Raw genomic sequence first — 11,202 nt, 5'->3', positions numbered from 1 at the left:
TGTCTCTCATACTTTGGACATGTTGTCAGGAAGGAGCAGTCACTGGAGAAGGATATCATGTTTGGTAAGGTGGAGGGTCATAGAAAAAGAGGAAGACCCCCAGCGAGATGGATTGGCCAAGTGGCAGCAAAAGTGGACTCCAGTGTGGTAAGAATTGTGAGGTTACCCCAGGACCGGGCAGTGTTTTGTTCTGTTGTGCTTTGGGTCACTATGAGTTGGTAGTGACTTGATGGCCCCTAATAGCAACAACAACATATTATAAAAACAAGAGGTAACATTATCGTAAGACAGGAGTAGCCTCAGCAGGCAACATACTGTTTGTTAACACTGTGCAACAAAATACTTTGCTCATACTACACTTACTCAGACATAACTAACAATTACTGCAGACATTTTGCGAGTTTTCATGGGATTCTCATAGACTAACTGTTAGAACCGAGAAACATTTGCAATCATAATGTGCCATGAAAACTTGAAAATGTTACTTCTAGTAGGAGATATTGTTCTAATTATTTGACTTTGTATTAGGTTCTGAACAGCTGAGTTACAATGAAAATAAAGAAGCATTATAAAAGCCATGAACGCTGTTGTTCACACCTCGTCAGAACATACTAAACTTGTTTGACACATTTCTTTTCATACAAAGCAAGCAACAGCACTCAATATAAGCCTAGAAGAAATGCTGCCGTGTAAATACTGCAATTATTCTTGAAAACAGAATTATGGGATATATACTACAAAGCTGCCTATCCCCAAATTTGTGTTGCATAGGTCACATAATCACATACACACACACATATACACAGCTGTGTGTGTGTGTGTGTGTGTATATATATATATATATATATATATATATATATATATATATATAAAATAAGACAATGAAGTAAGAGTATAGTAAGACAACAATGAAGTGTAGTCACAGAGCAATTTACAGGCTCAATATATTTTTCATACTTTGCTTGAAAGAAATTTTCATTATTTTATAATTTTTCAGTAGGCATTATATGCACAGCACTTTATGAAATCTAAAATGTATTGAAATAAAATTTTCCAACATTTGGTAACAGAACCGGTGCTATTTTTCTAAATATTTGTGCTATCTACACGATGTTTTTGGTCTTATAACCACTAATCACAAAAACTGACTCCTGGGAATATTTAGAAGAATTATCTACCACCATACTTGAGTTTGAATCATTTTTAATATCCAATTCCAGGAACATTCTACAAATCTTAGGATTTAAAAACTTGTCTCTGTTCTAATTTTTAAGATTACCTTTTTTATGACAAAATGCATCACATTGAGCCCTGGTATGCTGCTGTGATAAGCACTGGATTGGTAACCACATGTTAAGGTGCCTTTTGTGAATTTTAAAACTTTTTTTATAAAAACGTTACTGAAAGCATACTCCTTTAGGGCTTTGAGCCGTGCCTACAGACATGCGAGTTCAGTGAACATGATGTCCAGTCCTCCAGTCAGGATGCAGGTGCTCTTCCCCATCCAACAAAGTTCTGCATCTTTTCATCAAGAGGCACACAACCAGCCAAAATACAGTATTTTTCGCCACATGCTATTCTACCTGCAGCACCAAAATAACTGTTGGTGTAGTTTTTAAAATGATTGAGTTGTAACTCCTGATCTACTAAGTTATTCAGAATTTCTGTGTTGAGTTCGTCAAATTGGCAATCCTCTTTTCTTTCATCATCTTTTACAATTGCTGAATTCTGAGTCTGGAGTGCTCTTCCTGGACTATGACCTCTGTTCCTCCTCAAAAAGTGTGGTATAGCAGAAGGCCAACATCTTCCTATGCGTGTTCTTTTTCTGGAGTCACATAACACATACTGCCTGGATATGCTGGACCAGGTAGTTTCTTTTGCACTGGAAGCACCCGGGAAATCCACATATCACCAGCCTGACGTATTGGATGAATGTGCAGTTCCCTCACCTCTCCCTGTTTGTTGGGATTGCTGTTGTTAAGTACCAAGGAGTCTGTTCCGACTCATAGCGATCCTGTAGAGGGGTTCCAAGGAACAGATTGTGAACTTGAACCACCGATCTTGTAGTTCAAATCGACTTTGCAGTTAGGAGCGGATAGTGAGTTTGAACTGCTGACCCTGTGGTTCAAACTGACCTTGTGGTTGAGTGCTTGTCCTACTGCATCACACCAGGACTCCAGGTCAATCCAAGCTAGGTTCTCTGAAACTGATTCCTTATCCAAAGGTGGCTTAGCAGGTTTTAGAATCATTTTTCTTGTATAGGGGCCAGAAGGATAACCTACAGATTTTTTCTTTCCTTTTTTCCCCTAGGCCTTTACTTACTTCCTTTCCAGGGTGCAATCTATCCCACTTTTCAGTAATGTATGTCATAAGCTCAAGTTCAGAATCTAAATATTTTTTTCTTGTGAATAACGCTTAGGTTGTAAAGGCAAAGGTGTGCTCTCGCTGCCCATTGTAATGGTAGATGTTTGAGGTATTCTGGTCCTGAACTGCAGACAGAGCATATGAATGTGTAAAACCTGCCTCCAAACAGCATTGGCTTTTGAAGGCATTGTACACAGCCTCCTGAAACCACTGTTTACAAATGCAGCACTACAGCATCTTTCAATACCAGTCTCCAGGGCCTCCACGATAGAAGTAACACTGCTGAACATTGGTTTTGTGACCTGCGTCCCATTCAAGATCTGCCACACTATAGAGTAATGTCTGCTATGGCATTTCATCCTTTCGTAAGTGCATGGTGACTCTTAGTTGTTGCAAAAACATACTGTTGACAGAGCCCTTTTCATCAGAATCAATCACACTGGAATCAATATTGAGGTGTGTAACACAATTGATGATATCCTTGGCCACACTTATCACATTGGGAGCATCTGAGTACTCCTCTTGACATATTGTAAAGACCATTTCCCTACTTCCAGTGACTCCTGTATTCATTTTTATTTGCACCCAAATGTAGCCTCATTTTCCCATCAACTTGAATGTCCTTCCAGAGAATCCAGGATTTAGAACTATCTTCAAATATGATGAGGCAACTCTGTTTCAATATATTTACCTGTTTCAATATATATTTATATATTTCTGATAGCTACAAGATAAAACAAGCCATCTGACCATCTAGCTAGGACATGCTAATGATCTTTAAATTTACATACTGGCTTTTTGGCTTCATGTTCATCCTCATTCGGTCACTTCAGTGGTGCCAACTGCTTCATAGGGAGGTGGGGAAAACAACCAATCACATCGCTTTGGGAGCATCCCCAGTAAAAGTCTGAACACTTACTGGGCACCCACCCACCGACTCCCCTCCACACAGACATACATACAAACTGAATTGCTTCAGACAAGAGTGGGTGTTTGTTAACCTGCTTCAGACACAATCCACTTCAGTACAGCTCATTGCCATTTTAATTTCCCTCGGACTCGTATTAATGTATTTTAAAACATAAAAGAAGAGATATGGTGATAAATGGAGAAAAATATAAACAAATTAAAGAATATGGGAAATATAGAAAAATAGTAAGAAATTCATTTCCTTCCAAGTGAGAAAGGAACTGACTTTTTCTAAAAATGTTGCCTTTAAAAATCACTTGCAAATTACTTAATTCTATATAGTTACTGTTTTATAACTGTTTTAAGTCCTTTTCACTTTCAGCAAACCAGGTCGTATCATCTGCATATCACAGGTTGTTAATGAGTCTTCCGCCAATCCTGATGCCACGTTTTTCTTCGTATAATTCAGCTTCTCAGATTATTTGCTCAGCATACAGGTTGAATACGTATGGTGAAAGAATACAACCTTGTCGCACATCTTTCTTAATTTAAAACCATTCATTGTTCCCATGTTCTGTTTGAAAAACTGCCTCTTGGTCCATGTATACCACCAACACTGTTGAGTCGGTTCCTACTCATAACAACCCTATATAGAGTTTCCTAGGAGTGGCTGGTGAGTTTGAACCACCTACCTTTCTGTTGAAACTAACCTTGAGGTCGAGTGCTGTGTGTATTTCTTTTGCTAACTGATTTTAAAGTTTGTGTTGGAAGTCCTGGAAAGAAAAAGTTAAATGACACTTCCTGAGTATTTCTAAAGCAGATGTATAATTGAGAGATTCTGCTGGTTGGGGTGAGACCATGTTTCATTTTGATGTTGTCCCTGATGACACAAAGCTTTTGTACTAGTGTACTCACATAATTGCAAGGCCAGTGAAAAAGAGGAAGAGCCCCAGTGAGGTGGATTGGCACAGTGGCAGCAATAATGGGCGCAGGTGTATCAACTGTGAGAGGGGAGCAGGACTGAGCAGTATTTTGTTCTACTGTGCACAGGGTCACTGTGAGTTGGAGCCAACTCAAAGGCACCTAACAACAACAACGACAACACTCACATGTTAGTAATTATAACTAGGGCCAACCTAGTTCTGTTTGAATTTTTAACTCACAGGACTTTGCTACTGCTGCAGCTACTAACTAGGAATTTTAATATTAAAAAACACTTATTCTCTTATGATCTACAAGGGATCTCCTGGAATACAATTTTAGAATAATCTTTGTCTGTATCTATATTCAGCATTGTAGTTCATGTGTGTTATGGTCTGCATTTATTGCTAGTTTCTTTGTGGCTGAGTTTTGTGGTTATTGTTGGTCGCTGGCAATTTTGAGGTAGCTGTACAGATAATACAGCAACTGGTACCTGGGTCTTCTCATTAGCACCAACCATTACTGGAGGTTAGAGAGATACCTGCAGCCTGCCTTACTGATGGCTGTTTTCAGAGTTATTTCATACAATAGCCTGGCATTGATGAAAGTTGATATTGGGAGCAGAGGGTCATTAAGGGGCTAAAGTCCAGTATTTGGAAGGTCTAGAAAACCAGTCAACTGCAAATGATGAAGTCTAGTTCCCAAATACATGTCTGTATAGCCACTTCCAATGATCAAAACCAGTTTTGAAAAGAAAAGCTAAAAACCAAAAACTTGAAATTGTTGTTGGTTTTAGCTTCATTTAAAGCAAAACTAAGTCTGTTTTAGGACTGATATATGGACAATGGTGAAGAAGCTTCCAGAAAGGAAGCTCTGCCCTGCATTGGTCACTTCAAGGTGTGTCTTTGGTCATTCCTATCATTATTAGATCATGTTATTTTATATGCTTAATGTTAGATCATGTTATATTACCTGCATAATTCTCAGGTAGATTTTCACACTCCCTTGTCGGCTGTTTGCTTACTTATCTTTAGCTGACATAATGTGGGTTGCACACATGTTTTCTGCCCAGATCTTGGGGGGGATAGTAGAGCGTTTTTGAAAAGGTGGGAGAGAGTACCTGTGGAGGGAGAGACTGTCTGAAACGGAGACCCTAGTTGTGGACTTGAAAGGGTGGGTTGAGAGGAGGCTCTTCTGAGAAGCAGAGAGAAGCTATGAGGCAGTTGGTAAGGTGACAAGTTCCAGGGGGAAGCAGTTCTGGAAGCTGAGTGGGTACTGGACAACATGATTTCAAATTTGTGAGCCCTGGTGTGGGCAGAGAAGGATTGTTTCCTACTGCTGTTACCTCACCTTGTCTGGACATTGTGCCATGCTCCTTCATTGCCCAGTAATGTCCTCATGTGAGTGTGGAGCTGCCCTGATGTTTCCGAATCATTTTTAATCCTGTTGGTGCCTAGCACATGTGAAAGTTTAAACCAAAATTTCCTGTACATTATTCATACATGTGAAGACCTGTGTATTTAAATTCAAGATACCTGCTAACTAGAGAGTCTTCTCATAGCCACGGAGTCAGTTCTGGCTCCTAACAACCTCACAGGACAGAGTAGAACTTCTCCATAGAGGTTCCAGGGCTGTATGTCTTTACGAAAGCAAACGGCTTCATCTTTCTCCCCTGGTGAGCAACCTAACACTGTAACCCACTGCACTAGCAGGCCTTCTGAAGTGGGGAATGTTGCTGTTAAGTGCTGTTTAAACAGCGAGCTTGTACTGTGCAGTCCACTGCTGATCTTCCAGCGCCACATCAGGGGAATAGAAGTTTATATTTTATGGGGGGGGGGCGAGATGGGGGTGTGTTATTGTTTAGCAGCTGATGGTTTTACTGGTTAACAGCTGTCTACTGGAAAGAATGGCTAATGGAAAACATTCTTTTCAAATTGGCCTTCATACGTTTTGTTTTGGATATCAGCTTCACCCAGGTAGTAAACAACCTAAAAGAAAAAGGTTCTATGTTCCATTTTCACTTTTCTGATAACGCAGTTTTGTGCAAATAGGACCATCTCAAGTAAAGGAGAGATTGTTTACCTGGAATTAGGTAGATTTCCCAGGACACACAGCCTAGCTTTAACTTCAATTACAATTAAAACTTTAATGCTCTGGAGGATTGTCAGAAGTTTTATAAAGAGAGCTATGTTTGGAAACAGTGAATAAGGGACTACTGAATATAATAAAAGTTTAAACTTAATATTCTTTATTTTTATTTTCCAGAAAGCTCAAATTATTTTAAAAAAATGCATTAATGTTCTTAATTCTTAATGTTTATGAAGTATTATTTTTTCTGTGCTTTAAATTTGAATGGAGTTATCATTTTTTGTTGTTTGTTTTTTAATATGCATATTGTTACTAAGTGCCTTGTGTTGAGTCTGATTTATAGAGGTCATTTATAGGATTTCCAAGGAGCAGCTGGCGGGTTTGAACCACTGACCTTGCAGTTAGAGTCCATTGTTTATCATACAGCACCATACTAGAACCCCCATTTTAAATATCCGTATGGTATATATAACAATTCTTTGAAACTATTATAAAGTTATTTTAAAAATAAATAACATATACCCAGTAGTACACAATTTATTACTTCTTCTTTGGAAAAAACTTAAAAACCCTATACAGGGTCTCTATGAGTCAGAAACACTTCCATGGCACTTAACAACAACAAAAACAATATATATATGGAATCCTTTTATGTGATGCTGTAGGCTAAGCACTGGACTGCTAACTACAAGGTTTAATAGAGGACTCAGATGATGATTTTTGTTTCATGGAATACTTTGTTCTTAAAAACTCATGAAAAAAGAAGGAGCAAATAATTTGTGCATGATAATTTGAAATAATGTTAAAGGAAACAGAAATTGAAATGTTGAAGAGCAGCTTTTTCTAGTATGCATGCTGAGACTGGGATTGAAACCTTTAAAAAGATCTGGCTCTTTGACAGGTAAGAAAATGAATTGTTTGTAGCCAGGTCTGCTATTTTCAGTTTTACAGATTGTGTATTATACAATTGTAATGATGTGCATTTATTTACAGTATAGTGGGCTTTGAGTTGGGCTGTTAACTAACAAATTGACTTGGTGGTCCAGCACGTTAACCCACAGCACCACACCAGTGTATATGTATGGGGGAGTCCTGGTGTGGTGCCATGGGATAAGAACTCAACCTCAAGATTGGTTTTAACTGCAAGGTTTGTGGTTCAAACTCATCAGATACTCCTCAGAAACCCTATACTGGGTCACTATGAGTCAGAAACAACTCCATGGCACTTAACAACAACAAAAACAATATATATATATATAATCCTGTTTTGTGATGCTGTAGGATAAGCACTGGATTGCTAACTACAAGGTTGGCAGTTCGAACCCACCAGCTCCTTCTTGGAAACCCTATGTGGGTCGCTATGAGTTGGAACCTACTCTACAGTACGTACCAACAACATATATATATAAATTATATATGGAGTCCTGGTGTGGTACTTTAGGATAAGCACTGGCCTGCTAACTCACCACCCATTCCTTGGAAACCCTATACAGGATCGCTATGAGTCAGAACCCACTCAATGGCCCTTAGCTACAAAAACAACAACAACATAATGTATAATATGTACACATCTGCATTTGGCCACTCTAGGGTTGAACAAGGTAGACAACATGTTTTTCCTCCAAGAGTTTACATTTTCATGAGTCAGATAATAAATGAGTACATCATAAAGTAAAAATATATCAGGTAAAATGAGTACTATACAAATCATCAAAGCTATATGGGGAAGAAATCATTAAATGAAAGAAGTAGTAATTTAAAGATAAAATCATGAGAAGTGGCACAATTCAAGTTATTTTATATACTTCTTTCTAGACATTACCACTTTTATATTTTTAATGCTAAAGATACTGAGTCTGACACTGTTCTTTGTTTTCATTTTGGTTTTAAAAAAAAACTGTTATAGCTGTGGGATGTGTTTTTTAAAGATCTGTTTTGGCTGATTTCCATAAAAAACAAATGTGGTTTTGTATAAGAATTTAATATTAAGTTATTTGAGTTCAACGCAGTGACAAGATTCCAAGTACAATGAAATATTCAGACTTTAAAATTTTCGAGTGCATTTATTTAGATTTTTATACAATGAAAAATCTTTTGAAAGTGTTCAGTGAGATGTATATCCTAAGCATAAGAAGAAAGTACACAGACCCATCTCATTTAAAAATGCATCCGTATTTAATTCTGCTTTTCCAGTTTTATCATGAAATATTATGATAAACAATTTTTTTTTTTTTTTTTTTACATTGTTTTGCCAGAGTTGTTCCTTTTTATACATAGTGTGTTTCCTCCCAGTTTATTGTTGTTGTTTAACAAAGCATGGCCACCTGGCATGTTGGTTTCTCTGTCCATTATTTTAAGCAGCTACAAAATAGAGCAAGTGGCTTTGCTTCAATTTATGTAATCCTTCCATTCTTTTAATATTTTTTGGTTGTTGTTAGAATTTTGCTATTATAAATAATTCTGTGATGAGTGTTTTGTGGTTTATAGTCCCTCTATCCCCTAGATTTTGAAAGTTTCTTTTTAGGTGGTGGTGGATATGTGCTGTGCAATCGGTTCCGACTCATAGCGACCCTGCATAGGGTTTCCAAGGCTGTAAATTTTTACAGGAGCAGAAAGCCTCATCTTTCTCCCGTGGAATAGCTGATAGTTTTGAACTGCTGACCTTGAGGTTAGCAGCCTGACTCGTAACCACTACACTACCAGAGCTCTTTCTTTTAAGGTAGATTGTGTAAACATTAAATTTTTTGTTGTGCAAAGAGTCTAAATACTTTAAAATAGAAATTAGACCAGTTATGATTTTATCATCATTCCAAATTATGGTTATACATCCTATGAAGCTCTTTATTAGAAACAAAACAAAACAAACAGCAATTACTTCTGAACCGGACACTGCACTTCTAGAAGGTTTTAAAATAAAATTTAGAACTGGAGGTTTTGGTAGAATTTTGGTGAAGTTTGTTGGAGACAAATCTGTTGAATGAAGTGAACAATCAACTTGGAACTACTTATATTCATCAAGAAACAATGAAAGTCTGCCCCTGGATCACCTCTCAGGCAAGAGATAGACAGGCCTATAAAGTGCAGACTAACACCCATGAGGAACGAGCTCTTTAGAACAGTCAACCAGAGCAGAGCAAAAGGGCAGCATTTGCTGCCCAGAAACAAAATTCAGAAGGCAGGAAGGGGTAGGAAAGATGGAGACAAGGAACCCATGGGGGAAGTGGGGATAGTGCATGGGCTAAAATGCATATAAATTGTTAAATGAGAAACTGAGTTGCTCTGTAGACTGGCACTCAAACCACAAATATTGAAAACAACAACAGAGAAATACAATAATAAGATGTTGCTTTCAGGTATGTGGTCTAATCAGTTCCCACTCATAGTGACCCTAAAGTACAGAGTAGAACTGCCCTATATGGTTTCCTAGGCTGTGATCTTTATAGAAGGAGCTCTGGTAGTGTAGTGGTTACGAATTGGGCTGCTAATCTCATGGTCAGCAGCACAAAACTACCAGCTGTTTCGTGGGAGAAAGATGAGACTTTCTGCTCCTGTAAAGATTTACAGCCTTGGAAACCCTATGCAGGGTTGCTATGAGTCGGAATCGACTCCTTGGCACATAATAACAACAACAGTAATTTTGTAGTTAACCCAAAATTCACTAACTGAAAACCAAAACTATCCATCTGCCATCTAGTCAATTCCAGCTCATGGCAACCCTATGTGTACAAAGTAGAATTGTGCTCGCTAGGGTACTGAAGCTGTGATCTTTCAAAAGCAGATTGATAGACCTTTCTTCTGAGGGACCTCTGGGTGGGTTTGAACCAAAAAACTTTCAGTTCACAGTTGATTTCTTAACCACACGCACATCAGCTATGTCTTGTAATTTGCTTATGGTCCAAGATAGTTTTCACAAAACCACATTGCTCCTCTCTTGCCGTGACTGTTTGATTCTGCGTTCTACATTTCTCAAATGTATCAATCCGATTTAAAAACATGAAATTATTGCCATATGGTAAATATTTGTGAAAAGCTCAAAGGATTCCTGGGAAAGTTTCCTTTGTCTACACTTCTATCACTGCTCAGAGGCCAAATTCAAGGTCGGAAGTTCAAACTCATCAACTGCTCCTTGGAAACCCTAAACAGGGTCACTATGTGTCCATACCAACTCGATGGCACTTAACAACAACAACAGTCTCAAAGTAAGAAACACGGATTGCTTCATCTAGTTTGGAAGTCAATTCGATGTGCATTCCAACTCATAGTGACCCTGTGTAGAGGTTCCAAAGCTGTAAATCTTTGCAGAAGCAGAAAGTCTCATCTTTATCCCATCAAGCAGCTGGTACGCTGGAAATGTAGACCTTGTGGTTTGCAATCCAGTGCTGATCCTACAGAGCAACTGTGTTCCCAGCCTGGTGATTTACTCCCCCAAACTCCAGCCATTGAAAACCGTCTGGAGCACAATTCTACTCTGACATGCGCAGGGTCGTCATGAGTCAAAACTGACTCAATGGAAAATTGGTGTAATTTATTTTTTTTGGAAAAGAAGACCCCTCAATTTTGCTCATCTTTTCATCAGTCATCAAAAGAAACAAGACCTCAGTGAACACATTAGACCAGTTCTGGCTTGCCAGCTTGGACAAGCAAGGTTTCCACAAGTACACCAGGCCACTCCAAATGCTGCAGGGCTTCATTCTGAATCCAGAACAGCTGGATGGTAGCTGCCCAGTATAAAGAAAAGCTCTGTAAGTGAACTTAAAAAAAAAAAAATGAAGTCAACACAGTAGCCCTGATTTCTTACCTACCAAACATCATCCTTTTACAATGTTGTTGTTGTTGTTGTCAGGTGCCATCGAGTCGGAACCGACTCATAGCGACTCCATGCACAGCAGAACGAAACAATGTTCGATCCTGGGCCAACCT

General features: G+C 38.5%; 1 protein-coding gene and 1 pseudogene across 1 annotated transcript in view; one reads left to right on the top strand and one right to left on the bottom strand.

Moving 5' to 3' along the window:
• Positions 1 to 11,202, top strand: part of LOC102812110 (mitochondrial inner membrane protease subunit 2-like) — a 1,190,436-nt gene that overhangs the window by 127,104 nt on the left and 1,052,130 nt on the right. The window lies entirely within an intron of this gene.
• On the bottom strand, positions 1,480 to 3,176 carry LOC102840919 (annotated as a pseudogene).

This window comes from Chrysochloris asiatica, unplaced genomic scaffold, assembly GCF_000296735.1.
Source record: "Chrysochloris asiatica unplaced genomic scaffold, ChrAsi1.0 scaffold00032, whole genome shotgun sequence".
NCBI lineage: Eukaryota > Metazoa > Chordata > Mammalia > Afrosoricida > Chrysochloridae > Chrysochloris > Chrysochloris asiatica.
This window is presented reverse-complemented; position numbering and strand designations above follow the sequence as displayed.